This window comes from Astatotilapia calliptera, chromosome 16 (assembly GCF_900246225.1).
Source record: "Astatotilapia calliptera chromosome 16, fAstCal1.2, whole genome shotgun sequence".
Lineage (NCBI taxonomy): Eukaryota > Metazoa > Chordata > Actinopteri > Cichliformes > Cichlidae > Astatotilapia > Astatotilapia calliptera.
Window position 1 is genome coordinate 20,263,604 of NC_039317.1, and position 17,579 is coordinate 20,281,182.

Sequence of the window (17,579 nt, forward strand, 5' to 3'; positions counted from 1 at the left end):
ATTCAGACAATCTAAAGTGTTTAAGGTATAAAACAACGTAAATTAGAACTCATGATCTTCAGGCATTGCAAAAAAAAAAAAAAAAAAAAAAGCATTCATGATTCTGCCATGGAAATCACTGCAAACACTCCCAGACATCATTGTCATCCACAAATAAAAAAAAGAAGAAGCTGTCTGTGAACATGATCCAGAAAATGTTTTACGATTTGAAAATGAGCAGTGTATGCCCCCATCCACATGGCATGATGTTCAGGGAAGGCCTTGCATATTTCAGCTGAAACAGCCTACTTGCAGTCTAGACCTTTCACCTATTGAAAACATTCTGTGCATCCTAAAATGAAAAAACAAACAAACAAAACAAAACAAAAAAAGACTATAAACAATATTCCTCTCCAGAATTTCAGCAGCTGGCCTTCTCAGTTTCCAGACATTTATTGATTATTGTTAGAGATGAGGGGATGTTACACAGTGATACTTTTTCTATTTTCTGTTGTAGATAAAATGTATTTTCATTACATTAGAAATTTACTGCAGTCTGTTTTTTACACATACACAATACTGACATTTTTGTAAAACTGGGGCTGTACCAGGATTGTGTTCATTTTGTATTTTATTCAGTTCTCTTATAACTGGAGAGCCAACTTGCTTACCCAGCTCCAATGCTGCTGCCACAAAGTAATGGATGATTTTTGTTGTCAGGCAGGTAATAGTAAAGACCTGATGGGGAAAGAAGGAAAATAGCAGTTATTTATTATTGTATGCAATTCATGGGGAGACTATGACAAGAATGGTTTGTTAGAAGTCCAAAACAATACATAAAACAGCAGAAGTAGAATTAGGTTACAATTATGCAATGTAGAAGACAACAAGAGTGCATCATTCTTGTATTGCAAATGTTTTATTGAATCAGAGAAGAGTGAAATACATATTAAGAGCTTAACATACACAGCCCAACAACAAGCTATTGGGACGTTTTGGCTTCTTTGTCATGGTAAGCTGTGTGGCAAGCAGGATGAACGTCCCAAATGCAGGACTCGTACATGGAAAAGTAACCTCGAAATGGCACCTTTATTTACTGGGAAAAATAATCCATGAAATAAACTCACAAAAAACAAACCAATACTTGAACACGGAAACTAAGAACTAAACACTGGGAGGCTATAAAACTAGGAAGCTGGAAACTGGAGAAGAAGGATGAAAAAACCAGGAGCACGAAGAAAACACACAGCAAAGAGGGTATGACACGACAACAGACTGAGGAAAACACTGGGCTTAAATACATACGGGAGTAACAAGGGAATCTAACACAGGAGGAGAGCACAGCTGGGAATCACACATAAAGACACAGGAAGGAAGCAAAACTGAACACACTGCACACAGGACAAGGAACTATCAAAATAAAACAGGAAACATGAGACATTCATAAAGACCCAGACTTGACACTGGGACATAGAGACATGACTGATGAGGGGAACAGAGGGAACATGAAACACGGAGATGAGAGTAACTAAATGTGGCACAAAGGGAAACTAAAGGCTACAGAAAAGTATATAACACATGGAGACAAATAAGGAAAACATGAATAACACTAAATCAAAGAATATTCATTCAGAGCCTGAACACAAATACCGGGTTGCAGACCCAGGACCTTGACATTCTTACTCTATGGCCCACGATTTATTTGAATTAAGAAGACATCTATCACTATTACTATCAAACTATTTTGGTACAGTGACCACCAAGCTAGGTGAGTGGCTCCAGCAGATCCCAGGAACAACATCCAAGGTCTCTGCTGGGAAGAGTGCAGTCCTAGAAGCAGCAAAGATACTGATCAGGACCCTCAAGCTTTCTTCTTCCTGATTTTGCTCTCACTCGGTATAGCTACATTTATCACTACAGCTATCTTCCTCTGCTTGCCCACCACTACTACACTACCACTCAAAAGTTTTAGAACACCCCAATTTTTTTATTGAAAAATATGCAGATTATTGTTTCTTTCCACTCTGAAATGAAAGCATACTACAAATAAGCACAACTCTGAGGCTTGACTCAGATGAATTTTCTCTCAGCAGCAGAGGTAGCTCTTGGTCTTTCTTTCCTGGAGCGGTCCTTATGTAAGCCAGTTTTGTCGTAGCGCTTGATCAGCTACAAATACCCCCACATATGGTGGAATGGTCTCTTACATAAACAGGCAGGGGGGAGCATGCCACCTTCTCCTGTTAAAACTGACTCTCTCTCTCTTTTATATATATATATATATATATATATATATATATATATATATATATATATACACACACACAGGAACATCTGTGCCGAGTATAACCTGAAAGTCCCGAGGTCAAAATGGGAGATGCCCCCAAGGGTGGTGGAGAATGACCGAGCTAAGATCCTGTGGGACTTCCAGATACAGACAGACAAAATGGTGGTGGCTACCCAACCAGACATAGTGGTGGTAGACAAACAGAAGAAGACGGCCGTAGTGATTGATGTAGCGGTTCCGAATGACAGCAATATCAGGAAGAAGGAACACGAGAAGCTGGAGAAATACCAAGGGCTCAGAGAAGAGCTCGAGAGGATGTGGAGGGTGAAGGTAACGGTGGTCCCCGTGGTAATCGGAGCACTAGGTGCGGTGACTCCCAAGCTAGGCGAGTGGCTCCAGCAGATCCCGGGAACAACATCGGAGATCTCTGTCCAGAAGAGCGCAGTCCTGGGAACAGCTAAGATACTGCGCAGGACCCTCAAGCTCCCAGGCCTCTGGTAGAGGACCCGAGCTTGAAGGATGAACCGCCCGCAGGGGCGTGCTGGGTGTTTTTATATATATATATATATATATATATATATACACATATATATATATACATATATATATATATATATATATATATATATATATATACACATATATATATATATATATATATATATATATATATATATACACATATATACATATATATATATATATATATATATATATATATATATATATATATATATATACACATATACATATATATTAGGGGTGCAACGATATTCGTATCGATATTGAACCGTTCGATACAGTGCTTTCGGTTCGGTACGCATATGTATCGAACAATACAACATTTGTAATTTATTTTATCAACTTTCCTTCTGACGATGCTGTCTGTGTTGAGCGCTCAGTGAATCTGCGTTCGACTACTCCGCCTAGGCTGCACTGTCGAGCGCAGATCCACTGAGCGCTCAACACAGACAGCATAGTCAGGAGGAAGAGCGCAGGGCAAGCTAGCAAGACAGAAGTTAAGCTCTCCTTGCAAGATGGACCTCCCCCACTCTCATTCAGATCTGGCGTTTGGAATTATTTTGGTTTTCATGTGACGTATGACCCTGAAGGTAAGCGAGTCATGGACTAAAGTAAAACAGTATGTTGGATGTGCCATGCAATGCTTAATTACATTGGTGTGAACTAGTGTGTTAGCGCAGTTAGCTCGTTAACGTGTTGGCCGTCTAGCCCCATGCACGGGGCGATCGGCGGTAGCTCGTTAACGGAGATTTGCCGTGTTGTGGCGTTAAGGTCATTTCAACGAGATTAACCTGAAAGCACTAGTGGGAACACAACGAATATGACTGCACATTTACGCCGACATCATCCTAGTGCAAAGACAAAAACAACAAGCATGCTACTAACTTTAGCCGAGTCATTTAGACAGCTGTTAGCACGTGATTCTCCTTATGCTGCTGAGAATATAGCCCAGAAGAAGCGGATAGTATAGCTTTTATTTTGGAAAGAGACATTTCTCTGTAATAAACTCTCTTTTCCAAAGATGAGTGATTCCTCAATCAGATACAGGGCTTGCAAAATCGCTAGCCTGACGTCCTGGAGCTAGCGATCTTTCCAGTCGGGCTACAAAAATCTATCTCTTCCCTGCCCGTCGGGCTATTGTAGGAAAAATATATGTCAATGCTTTTGCATTCTTTCAGAAATGTAGCTGGGTAATTATGTCATTGGCATCGGTGAGCCACTGTCAATATGTGACATATTGAAATCGCGTTTGAATTTGCGCTTGTTTTTTTGCTTTCACTTTGCAATGACAGCACTGATCTGTGAGTGATGATAATTTGTGCACCAATTCCTCTGACATCGTCTTATTAATCGTTAGCTTACTATGCAAACATGACAAGTGAAATCTCCCGCAGCAAGCTTAAACATGTGAGAGGTTGATCGCGCAGAGAATCGCTGAGCGTTATGTGTGTGAGTGCGTGTGTAAAAGCAGCAGGATATATATTTCAGTTCTGCTGAGCCAAATAAGACAGGTCGGGGTGAAGAAGTGACAGCCAAAGAAAAGCTTACCACAAAACGGAGAAGTTATGACAAATGAGACTATAAGGCAAAAAGAAAGTGCAGCTTTATGGTTTCATGGACAAAAGAATTTCTGTGGCTGCAATATGACGAGCTAAATAACCAGGGCTGCACATAAGTGGTCCGCAGGTGCGCATTCGCTGTCAAAATAAAAAACGCGCACAAGGGTTAGGGTTAAATTTAAAAACTGTACTTTTGAGTTAAAATATATATTTATAATTTTAATAAATGACAAATTAAAGAGGCATGAACATTTTTTTGTATCGAAAAAATATCGAACCGTGACACCAAAGTATCGAACCGAACCGAACCGTGAATTTTGTGTATCGTCGCACCCCTAATATATATATATATATATATATATATATATATATATATATATATATATATATATTTGTGTGTGTGTACTGTGACAGTGTTAAAAAAAGCATTAAAGAGGAAAATCAAATACTCACTCATGTTTTCAAAGTCCACAGTCGCATTTGTGTTATTCCAATAACCTTTTGAAAAATCTTCTCGTATGCACTTATTTTTCAGATTGCCCATAAACAGTTGTAACCCTATTAGGGCAAAGACGCTCAAGCAGAAAACGGTGAGACTCATCACATCAGTGAGTTTCTTCACAGACTGGAACAATGCACTAATGATGGCTTTTATGCCTGTCAAACACAAAATTGATTACAGTCAGTTAAGAAACAGTAAATATTATTAGCATGTATAAGCAAACAATACAAAGTGATGCCAGTGGATTTTATCTTTAGAAACACTTACTGTCAACAATGGCGTCTTTATTCAATATATTCTTTTTCCTTGTTCAATGGTGCCGCCATTATTCAATCCATTTTTGGAAATTTTAGAAGGCTTTGTAGCTGTATTTATAGCATATTTCATTTGAGCTATAGGTCTGTGAAGGTTCTCAGTCATCCAGGTCATCGTAGTCAAAGGAGCTTGCAAAGAAAAGCGTCTGGACTTCTTTAAGTTGCTTGAAGACGTTTCACCTCTCATCCGAGAAGCTTCTTCAGTTCTAAGGTCAAATGGTGGAGAGTCCCAGATATAAACCTAGTGGGAGTAACCCCCCACAGAGGGACAAAAGGACCCCCTGATGATCCTCTAATCGCCTGAGCCAAGGTGTGAAACTGGGCGTGGGTCCCAATCAGCCAGAGTTTCGGGTGAGCTCATTGTGAAACCTGGCCCCAACTTATCATGCGAATTCCTGAGGTCAGATGGCCCAGGATGTGAGTGGGCGTTAAGGCGTCTGGGAAGGGATCTCAAAACTGGATTATAGATGGCAGAGAGTTGGTGTCGTAAACCCCCGCCTCTATTCAAAGATGGTCGCTCACAGTGGACATAGATGGCTTCTTTCACTCCTCTTTCAAACCATCTGTCCTCTCTGTCCAAAATGTGAACATTGGCATCCTCGAAAGAGTGTCCTTTATCCTTAAGATGCAGATGGACTGCTGAGTCTTGTCCTGTGGAGGTGGCTCTTCTGTGTTGTGCCATGCGCTTGTGAAGTGGCTGTTTGGTCTCTCCAATGTAGAGGTCTGGGCATTCCTCGCTGCACTGTACAGCATACACCACATTGTTAAGACACCAACTCTCTGCCATCTATAATCCAGTTTTGAGATCCCTTCCCAGATGCCTTAATGCCCACTGGGACATCTGACCTCAGGAATTCACATGATAAGGTGGGGCCAGGTTTCACAATGAGCTCACCCGAAACTCTGGCTGATTGGGACCCACACCCAGTTTCACACCTTGGCTCAGGCGATTAGAGGATCATCAGGGGGTCCTTTTGTCCCTCTGTGGGGGGAAACTCCCACTAGGTTTATATCTGGGACTCTCCACCATTTGACCTTAGAACTGAAGAAGCTTCTCGGATGAGAGGTGAAACGTCTTCAAGCAACTTAAAGAAGTCCAGACGCTTTTCTTTGCAAGCTCCTTTGATTTCATTTGAGCATTCATGGACTTAGAATGAGAGCACTCTTTGTCTTTTTTATTGCCATCTATAGAACCAGTCATAAGATGACATGCATCCTAAGTCATGTAAGCCAACTTATCATTTATTAACATGTATTTTCTAACTCGAGATTGATTTATCTAAGAAATCTGAATGTGTCTATAAGCCAGAAAACAGTAAAATGGAAGACATGCCTTCACCAATAAGACACTAATAAGACCACCCTTTATGGAATAGTATGGCTTCTTTAACCATATGAAAAGTGGGTGGAGGCTAAATTATACTATAAACTAGTTAGAGATCCAAGTGGTAGAGCAGTACATGGTTTTGCATTTTGCTCCATGGACAAACAAAATTGCACAGTTCACAGAATAACTGTGCAAACAAAATTAGCTCTTCTTGTGTAGCTCACAGAAAGGTCCACAGTTAAGCGAGAGGAAAATATCCACGCACCAAAAGGGATCCAATTAATTATTATATATAATTATTAAAACATAAAAGAACAAAACAAAAATGGTAACTGCTTACCTGGAATGACAGAAACTGCTTTGAAAGCTCTTAGTACTCTGAATGTCCGAAGGACTGAAACATTGCCCAGGGGTACATACCTGCAAGAACAATTATAATTATTTTAGAAAATTTACAGAGATGACAGTAGGTGTAACATAGAACCATGCAAAAACAGTAATAATGAAGCTACAGTCAGTACCAAAAAATAACACCAACAAGCAATGTCTCTGTTTATAAAAGCCTGATTATTTTTTTCTTTGGCGAGTCAATTCCAGATGTGTGACAAAAACTACAAAAATAATGAAAAAGCCCTGTACTTACGCCATGACAACGACAGAGAAATCCAGCCAATTCCAGGGATCTCTTAGAAATGTGAACTTTCCTATACAGAACCCCCGAGCTAAAATTTTAACGAGGGATTCAAAGGTGTAAATCGCTGTAAATGTGTACCTGTTAGAAAAAGGAACACCAGTTACTCTTCACAGTATCTACACTGTGTGTATGTTATGTATGTTTGTAGAGCACTTACTCCACGTTCTTTGCCCACTCAGGGGGATCGCTCAGTGTCATAAATGCACAGTTAGTGAGAATAGTGCACATGATCACCACGCTGAACAATTTACAGGCTGTTGTCAAGGAAGTAACAGATTTTGTTGTGAAAGTATTTTTTTTCCCGTATAAATAAAGTAACAACGTGAACATGTAACCCTGGGCTTATCTCCAAAAGTTGATTCTGTTCATCTGGACGTAGCGTTTTGTGGGAGAAACATTTCGTCACTCATCCAAGCTGACTACAGTTTTCCCCAATCTTATAAACAGCACATTTGCATAATGACTGAAGGAACAATGGGCTTGGAGGTCAGTAATCTTAATTATGCAAATTCTCATGACCATTGATCATCAACCGCTGACCAAAACCCACTGATCAAAGACCACTGATCAATGGCCATGAATCAACTTTTGGAGATTTACTTTCCTGGATGATTGAGAATGCATCAAAACCCTGGGCTTACATCAGCAGACAGCTCAGCATCAACATTATTCATGCGTATCAGATTCATATCCCAATAAAAGGATATGAGTGTACTAGAATCTGAATTGATAGCCTTCGTAGAGGGTTGAAGGCACTCAGGAGGTACAAGGCTGGACTGGCATTGAAGCGAAAAATGACCTTTCCTTTGTTTAATACAATGAAAGTCTGGGAGAGAAAAGACAGACATTTATACATCTTTATACTCTTATACATATGGATACTCTTTTGCTGTCTTGCATTGTATCATTATAATTTACATCTATATAACATATAATACTTGCAAAAGTGTTGAGCCACTTTTTATATTTAAAATTTTTAAATATTGAGAGATTTATTGAGACATCTGCAAACATATATAGAAATACAATATATAAGGCAAAAACAGAGTTTGTGCAGAGTTTGTCAATATTTGGTATGACCACCTTTATTTTACAGCTTGAAATGTCTTAGGCAAGCTTTCATTGGAATTGCTTTAAGTAGTCTTCAGACATAGTTCTTGAGGGAGCTTCCAATGCTCTTCTTTGGATGTTGGCTGCTTTTTTTCCTGTTCTGTCAAGATGATCCCAAACTGCTTCAGTAATCTTAAGCTTTGGGCTCCTAGGAGACCTGATAGTATTTCACTGTGTGTTTTCCAATCTGGGTATGCTTTTACTTCATTGTTAGTGTGTTTGGGATCATTGTCATGCAGAAAAATGTGAATGATTACTAGTCATGCGCTTTCCAGATGGTATAGGAAGGTATAAGAAAATCTGTCAGCACATTTCTGTGTTCATAATTACATTAAATTTGACAAGATCTCCACCACCACTGGCTGAAATGTAGCTCTGACAGAGACTTCACCATGTTTTACAGATGGCTGTTTATGAAGTCAACAACCAGATGCTTTGCTCAGGTCCTGTGTCAGGATTTATTCTGGCTGGATTTTTTCCTATTTGTTAAGGGCAGATGTGACGTGACAAACGGAGATGAAGGGTGATGATGAAAAGAAAGCAATCTGAGCCACGGTCTGAGTAACTCTCCATCACTCAAGGCACCTACACATGGACTTTATACTCAAACCTTGTCACTATTTCCAAGGCATTTTGAAGACACCCCTGCATATATTCCTCTAGTTTGTATATTTTCCTCTTGATTGTGTGTATCTCTCCTGTTTGTTATTTATTCCTCACCTTACTATTTATATTGAATTTTTGCACAGTTTGCTTGGAACACCCATAAATTCATTGTACATGTACAATGACAATAAAGAGCTATTCTGTTTTATTCTTTTTCTATTCTTATGGTGGAGTCATAAACACTGACCTTAAGTGGGGAAAATAAGACTTGCGGTTCTTTGGATGTATTCTGGGGTCTTTTGTGACCTCTTTCATGAATGATCGATGCGCTCTTGGGGTAATTTTGTCATCAGTTATTAAGTTTAGGGGGCAATCTGTTTTTCATACATGGCCATATAGGTTTGGATTTTTTTGAAAATGAGTGTAAAACCAGCCAATGACCAAAGAAAAATTTTCAGGAAGCCTTGAGAACTATTGCTCAACACCACTTGCAAGAATTACAAGTGACAAGAAAGTCTGATTCCTTGAAAGCAAAAAGTCCAAACCTCCACTAAGGCAGCTCTGTGCAGTTATTTACTATTAAGGAAACCGCATTATGTTTGTACATCTTCATTTTATTTTCTTTCTTCTTTTTAAATGTATTTTAAGATGTTTTTAGTGTGGTAAAAGCAAGTACATAGTGCAGCCATTTGTTATTTGCCCTGTTGAAACACATTTTAATATACTTGGCATAATGTAAAGCATACTTATTTTCTATTCTTTTTTAATCTATGTAGACTAATTTTCTTTCGCTGACAATACTTTCTTTATAAATATAATACATTCTATATCACATGATGTAAAATGATGAAAACATAAAAGTGAGATCAGAGGTCACATAAAGTATGGAGTAATGTGAAATTTAGAATCCCCATATACTAGTGTCCTTTCCTAAATTTTGCTAATACAAACATTTTATGAAAGTTCAAACATCTGACCTCTAATTAGAGGTCAAATAAGGTCAAAGTAATGTGATATTACCATGTATCTGTCATGCGGCGGCTATGTGAAGGCAAGAGAGGACCCAAATGCACGGCTCAAGACACGCGGGATAAACTCAAAAGGCAGGTCTTTATTAATAGGAACATAAGAAGTGATACAAAACTATACTGGGAGAAACTAAAGCTGAGGCGCTGGGAAGTCACAGGGGAACGCACACAACCTAGAGCATAGGTGTCAAACTCTGTCCCTAATTACATTTGGCCCGCGAAGCCATACCAAATTACTATTAGAGCTGGCCTACTGGTATTATACAGTTAATATATATATTGTTTAGTATTAAGCTTTGCTTGTTCCATATTCAGTTTTTCAGCAAAACGTGTTTGAGTCCATAAGAAAAGATTCATTCTTATATCTAGAGGAAGATTTTTTTTTTTCCAATAAATATTAATGTTAGCCCGCGACTTTGTTCCAGTTTTGAATTTTGGCCCACTGTGTATTTGAATTTGACACCCCTGACCTAGAGGGACAACGCAACACAGAACAAAGGGATACTCTGACATAAATACACAGAAGGTAATGAGGGAAGTGGGAACACACGGGGAACACAGCTGAGGACAATTACTCATGACCGAGCAGGGAGGACACGAAACTGAAAATACTGACACCAAGATGTGGACCTTAAACACAACACAGTACACAGAGAAAGAGGCCGAGAGAGAGAGAGGCAGAGAACAAGGATGAATACACAAGGGGATGAGGAGAACACAGAACACAAAGGACGGGAACACGGTACCATAACAAACACCACAATAAAAGCATGGACACAGGGGGAATCCAAATACCAAACCAAACAATCCAATGAACATAAGGAACAAAATACAATACCACAGGAAAACTAAGAACACTGGGTCAAAATGACCCAGGACCATGACAGTATCATTCCCTGTATACCTATATTTTGTCAATACAATCAGTGCCAGCAAGAAATGTAGTTTTGAATTTTAAATAGCTCTTTAAAGCAGTATTTTTATTTTAACCTTCAGATCAATATTAAAACAGAGTCAGATCAAAAGTGTTTACAGACAGAATGACACATGCACATATCAAAAACATTACCTCCTTTGCAGTGGTAATCAAGTGTGGTTCAAGACTTTTGCACACTACTGCCAGCTGACTAAGATATAAGAGTAGTTATATCTTGCTTACTAAATGTCAGCAATAATTAATAAGCACCTTTATATATTGATGACAAATGTCATTAAAATCATTTTTACATTTTAAAGCCAAAAGTACCATAATAATACCTGCATGCAGTGTCACAAATGATGACTTAATCTAAATGGAAAAATGTTTTCTTTGTCACAATAGCCTTCTTCCTTATGAGGCACAATCCAATCCTGATTCTCTTGTGTTCAGAGCAGTGATCTAAACTTTGAGCTTAGTGCTCAAGGTTAAATTCAAACAAACCTACCTTCTGATTATTGTAGTAGGGATCCAGGTCCTCCAGTGGTATCGACACCAGGCCATCTGGAATGTCCCCATATACAAGGGGGAGTGATTTGCCTTCCTTTAGGTCACGGCTGGGTGTAAGCTTAATTTTATTTTTGCATTCTTCCTTCTTTTGTTTGGGTTTCTTGGCATTCTCTTCAGCAATCCGTTTTTCGATGGCTTTAAGGGACTCGCGACTAAAGGGACGGAAGCTGTCTGGACTTGGTGGCATAAACAACTGTGCCACATTTTGCATCTTGCTACACCTTCAGAATGAACAGCTAGCTTCCAACAAGAAAAAAGTCTGTAGGGTTAGAAAATATATGATAAACAGAACAGCATAAACAGCAGAGTTATATTGTCTTTACATCCATTATTTGGCTAAAAGATGCAAATGAAAACTTGTTATGTTATGGCTTGCCTCTCACTAATCACTTGCAATTCAACAGATTTTTACTGACCAATTGTTTTAATGTAGAATAGAGGAAGGTAGGTTTGTTTCTCTTCTTTGATTGGAGGAAAACTGGGGGTATTATGAGCTGTCATGCACCTGTCAAGTTCCTTTCAGCTGTGGTAAAATTAGATCTACTAATAGGTCTGACTGGTACGATGTGTTAGAAATACCTATGCACTATTAAATATGAATGCTGGGGTTGTGATTTGGTGCTATATAAATAAAATGTAATTGAACTGAAGTTGAGGTTCAATTGAGCTGAACTAAAAAGCCCCACAGATTGCTTACTATCTGTCTGGGTTCCTCTCTCTGGCTTTAGCATGATACAAATGCAATCGCAATTGTCACAAACTCAATGGTCTATCAATTGTCCTCGTTACTCAGTTTTACCTTTGTGGTTTAATGTGTGTGTGAAACGAAAGGCAACAAAAAAAAAGCTTCGAGTTTGAATGTACTCTCTTTCTCCAAGAGCAGAAATGGGTAATAATGAAATACAAATACTTTGTTACTTTGTACTTTAGGTTTAAGACATTTGCTGGGAGTAATTGCGCTTCACTGGACACTTTCAAGCATCACACTAATTTGAACCTAAATGGAGGAAGCCACAACGTATAAAAGACAGCCTCTAGTGTATCCATCACCAGTTGTTATCTCAATGAAGAAAAGAAAAAGGGAAAAAAACCAACAAACAACCCCCCCCCCCACACACACACACACACATAATTTATGCATCATTTATAGAAGTACATTCAGGGGTTAAAGTGGGCTGGAATGATCCAGAACAGCGTTTTAGTACTGATCTGAGTAGCTTGTGGTCATTGCACTTACGCATCTCTCTAGGGTCACACAAGAGGATAAAAGGGAGTAATGTTTTTTTAAGTGGCAATTAAACACGGAAGCAAATTTCAAACAGCTCAACAAATATCAAAAAACGCACACACTGTTTCTGTTCAGTGTGTTGCACAATCTGTCTGTAAGCTAAAGGTACAGCTGCTTTATTTCCTTGGGAGAAAGTCAGATAGTAGCTCTATTGTGTAGCAGTTTACATCTGGTGTAAAAATCTAACACATCATATATAGGGGATGACCCCCTATTAATAAGGGGGCAGCTAAAAGTTACTTTTTTAGAAAATGTGCTATAACTTCACCAGAGATTAAGAAACATATAATACAGAACAGGCAAGGATGGGTGGCTGTAGCTCAGGTGGCAGAGCAGGTCAGCCACTAATCAGAAGGTCGGTGGTTCGATCCCAGGCTGCCTCCTGGCTGCATGCCAAATATCCTTGGGCAAGATACTAACCCCATGTTTGCCTACTGGTGGTGGTCAGAGGGCCCGGTGGCGCCAGTGTCCGGCAGCCTCCCCTCTGTCAGTGTGCCCCAGGGCAGCTGTGGCTACAATGTAGCTTGCCATCGCCAGTGTGTGTGAATGGGTGAATGACTGAATGTAGTGTGAAGCGCTTTGGGGTCCTTAGGGACTAGAAAAGCGCTATACAAATGCAGGCCATTTACCAAGGAAGAAAAGTGATTGTTTTTAAAGGTAAGGACTGCTCAGTCAGATTTGATGAACTGGAAGCTTTTATGTGATGCCCTCCTTCATTCTACAGGGTTTTTTTTGTTGATGTTGTTGATGTTGTAAAAGTAGTCAGAATCAGAAAGACTTTATTTATCCCCAAGGAGCAATTATGATACAACAGAGCAGCATGATGTTGAAGATAAGGACAGGGCATAAACAGGTAGTGTTTGACCACACCGTAATCCAATACGCTCACGAACAGTATTTGAATAAATAATATTGTACTGTAGAAAGTGGTGTTTTGTTGTCAGAGGGCAGAAATAACGAAGTAGAAACACTTTTTTTTATCTGTACATTACTGGAGTATTCATTTTTCTGATAACTCTTTAATTTTACTCCCTACCTTTATAAACAAATATCTGTACTTTCTACTACATTTTCAAAATGGACTTGTTACTTTAGGTTCAAGAGCATCATTTATAGCGTTTAAGAAAGTGCAGGTGACTGTAAGTTGTGTTTACACTACTTCAGCATCTAGCTAACTCTACAGAAGAGGTGGAAGCATGAAGTGAGTGATGTTTCTTTTTAACTGGCAGGTAATTCAGCATTTCTCAGCTTAACAAACATCAGTAAGTAGACAAACTGTTTGGTTGCATTTTGTCGCATGGTGAGTTGCTAGCTAAAGATCCAGCTGCTGTATTATATAAATAAACCAATACTGTATAAAGGGAATTAAAAAGCAGAAACATGATTTTCTGCAAACATAAAATAAACTTTGATTTCCTGTAGCTCAGCCTGCAGTGAGTAACCTCTAAACAGGAATGCATCATTCTGTCAGCGTACAGCTCATTATGCACAGCTTAAGATATGAGCCACTTCAAAGCTTCAGTATCACTTCTTTAGTTTATCAGTAACCAATCTTTAATATTTAATTTTGTATGACCTCAAAGTGTGTTTTTGTACTTAGATGAGATAAGAGGTGGTTTGTGATAGATTTCAACTGCATGCAACATATGTCAAAAAACAACAATAAAAGCAAAAACTAAACCCTTTGATTGAATGTACATCCCATCCCATATCACATTTTTTAAAGAAAACAGAAAAGGCAAAAATCTATAAATAATATCAAGTACAGTCAAAGGTCAAAGTCAAAGAAAATAATCTAAACTAAGGCATAAACAAGTGACCTTTTCTCTGTTGTCTCTTAATAGGAGGCAATTTTTTTTGTGTTGCTGAAAACAGACATTATGATGTTTTACACATTAATTAATATTAATGATAATTCAGTGTCCAGCCTAATAAATCTCTTTTTTATATTTTAAAATATTAATGCCATTTAATAAAATTTCATACATTAAAAAATATATTATATATTTCACTTTCAATCTGAAAAATGTTAAGAAAGCTTTGAAATTAATATGCCTTTAGACTCCCCCCTGTTTGTTCATCTGCATATTTTAATACGACATCTTGAGGCTTACTGGAGATTTTTCGCTGTGTAAAAAACAAAGGGCAGTGGATGGAGCATCAACAAAATTTGCTTTTCTTCGTCTCAGCGTTTCTTGATGAGGTGCTTTGATGAATAACTCCCGCTAACATTTTCCCAGTAAAGGTTTTAGTGGTGATTACAGGAACAGCGCAGCTGTTATGGATCATGTTTTCATTCACTCTGAGCTCAGCTCACCATGTCGGTAACGGCTCCACGTCTTTGCTCTTCTATGGAATCAGAACGATGCCAACTTGAAACGAAACCGAAAAAAATATTGAAACTGAAAAAAAATATTGTAACTGAAATAAATGTACTGAAAAATGTTGTATTGAAACCGGGAAAAAAAATTGATAGTGAAAAACAATTAATTGAAACTGTAATTTTTTTTGTTTTCGCTTACAATTTTTTTTTTCCGGTTTCAATCCATTTTTCGGTTTCAAACCATTTTTCAGTTTCACTCTGCTGGCACTGTTTTGGCGTCCGGGGGCGCGCTGGGAGGGCGGGGATTCCGACCCGCATGTATTTGCATATATTATAATGCTGACCAATGACTGGAGAAAACACTGACGACGCGGCTGCGGTCACGGACAAACTTGCACGTGTCTGTTCGGGAATGGCAGATGCTGAGAGGTCCAGCGTTTACATTACCGACTATTTCAAAGTGACAGCCTGAGGTGTTCTTCAGTAAATTGGACTACCGGACAGGAGGACCTGAGGCCCCACCGCAATATTTTTGGTAAATTAAATGTGTTTTTTAAGATAATCCATAATTTAGGTCCTTAGCTAGCTAAAATGAGCACTCGGCTTTCGGAGAAACTTGTTTTGTAAAGTTTGTTTAGCTAACCCCTGCAGGTGAATGAATTTACCATGACTAAAGAAATCAAGAGAAACGCACCGGGCTGCTTAGTGACTAACCACGGTTACTGTACTTTTATTATGAGTATTATACTGTAAGAGCAACAGGCTGGACTCTGCTTCTGCTCCTGTGCAGAGCTGATTATTAAATATGTGCAAACAGCAGCATGTTTTCTGTCGCTTTCCACATGTGGAAGGACATTAACGCCAACTTTTAAAAACCTTCAGTAACCCCTCATTAGTCAATAGCTATGGATTAAATAGCAAAGCCCGATACTTATGTACTGAAACCAACTACTTCCGCTTGTCAGCTTAAGTTAAAATGTTACATTTTTCATCTGATTGTGGTGTATTCATAATTGTCTCTGGTACATTTGTTGTATGGGCAGTATGTGTTCATTGTTTGATTGTGTAATTACGTGTTACGCACTGGCAATGCATGCCGGGGGAATGGTAATACAGGAAGTAAAAGAGATGGTCTTACCACACACAGTGGTCCCGCGTACTTATTCAGATTCAGAGTAAGAATCACACATGGTGTCAGAAGTGCTGTGTGACTTGTAAGACTCCATACATCTGCTGAGTGTGAGGAGAAGGGGAAGGTGGAAACAAAATGCCGAATGACGACGTAGACGATCGTCCGAGGGCAGGAGTTAGCACCGCGGCTAGCACTCCCAATGCTACGTTTAGCATCCAACCACCGGAGCCCTTTGATTTTTCCAAACCACACGAATGGACAAGATGGGTCCGTCGCTTCGAGAGATTCCGTCAGGCAAGTAATCTGTCTGCGAGCTCGGAGGAAAACCAAGTGAACACTCTCATATATTGTATGGGAGACGAAGCGGATGACGTCCTGAGAGGACTAAAGTTAAGTGATGTAGACCAACGGGACTATGCTAAAGTGAGAGATAGCTTCCACAACTTTTTCATTGTCAGGAAAAATGTTGTTTATGAGCGCGCATGTTTTAATATGCGCAAACAAGAGCCGAATGAGACTGTTGATGCATTCGTGACTGCTTTGCATGCATTAGCAGAGCACTGTAACTACGGACCGCTCCATGATGAACTGATAAGAGACAGAATAGTAGTGGGCTTGGCCGACACGAGGCTGTCTGAGCGCATGCAGATGGAAAAAGACTTGGACTTGGATAAAGCTATAAAAATGGCCAGGCAGTCAGAAGAAATCAAAAAGCAACCGTCAGCTTTGAGAAGTGAAACAAATGTAATGCATGTAAATGCAAAAACAGTTGACAGAGTGATACAAAAGCACGACAAAACAAAGTTCAACATGTTCAAAAATAAAACTGTCAAAACACAACAGCAATATAGCAAGAGACAAAGTAATAAATGCTACAAGTGCGGAGGCTCTCCACATCCGAAACCTGAGTGCCCAGAAAATGATGCAAAATGTCATTTATGTGGAAAAAAAAGGTCACTACCAGCGACTCTGCAGACAAAGCAAGACAGTGCAAAGTATTGAGGAGGAAGAGGAGCAAGGTTTCTTCCTAGGCTCAGTTTCAAGTGACGGCCAGGCGTGGACAGCCATCATACAAGTGAAAGATGCAAAAATCACTTTCAAATTGGATACTGGAGCAGATGTGACTGTAATTGCTGACTCGGACTTATCAAAGATTTTTGCTAACGAACACAGACCAGTTCTCCAGCAGCCAGAAAAACCTTTGTTAGGCCCTGGAAAAACACCACTGGACGTTGCAGGTTTTACAAAGCTACAGCTCAACTATGGAGCGAAACAGACAACAGAGAAGGTCTATGTTATAAGAAACCTGAGCACTCCACTGCTAGGCCTGCCCGCCATTACAGCTCTTGGCCTGCTGGTGTGAGTTGACGCGGTTTCAATGCACACTCTGAAGACTACTTACCCTAAACTTTGCAATGGTCTAGG

At 39.3% G+C, this 17,579-nt stretch overlaps 1 pseudogene; it reads right to left on the reverse strand.

The window, feature by feature from the left end:
- Window positions 1-17,579, reverse strand: part of LOC113008443 (sodium channel protein type 2 subunit alpha-like) — a 54,296-nt pseudogene that overhangs the window by 28,914 nt on the left and 7,803 nt on the right.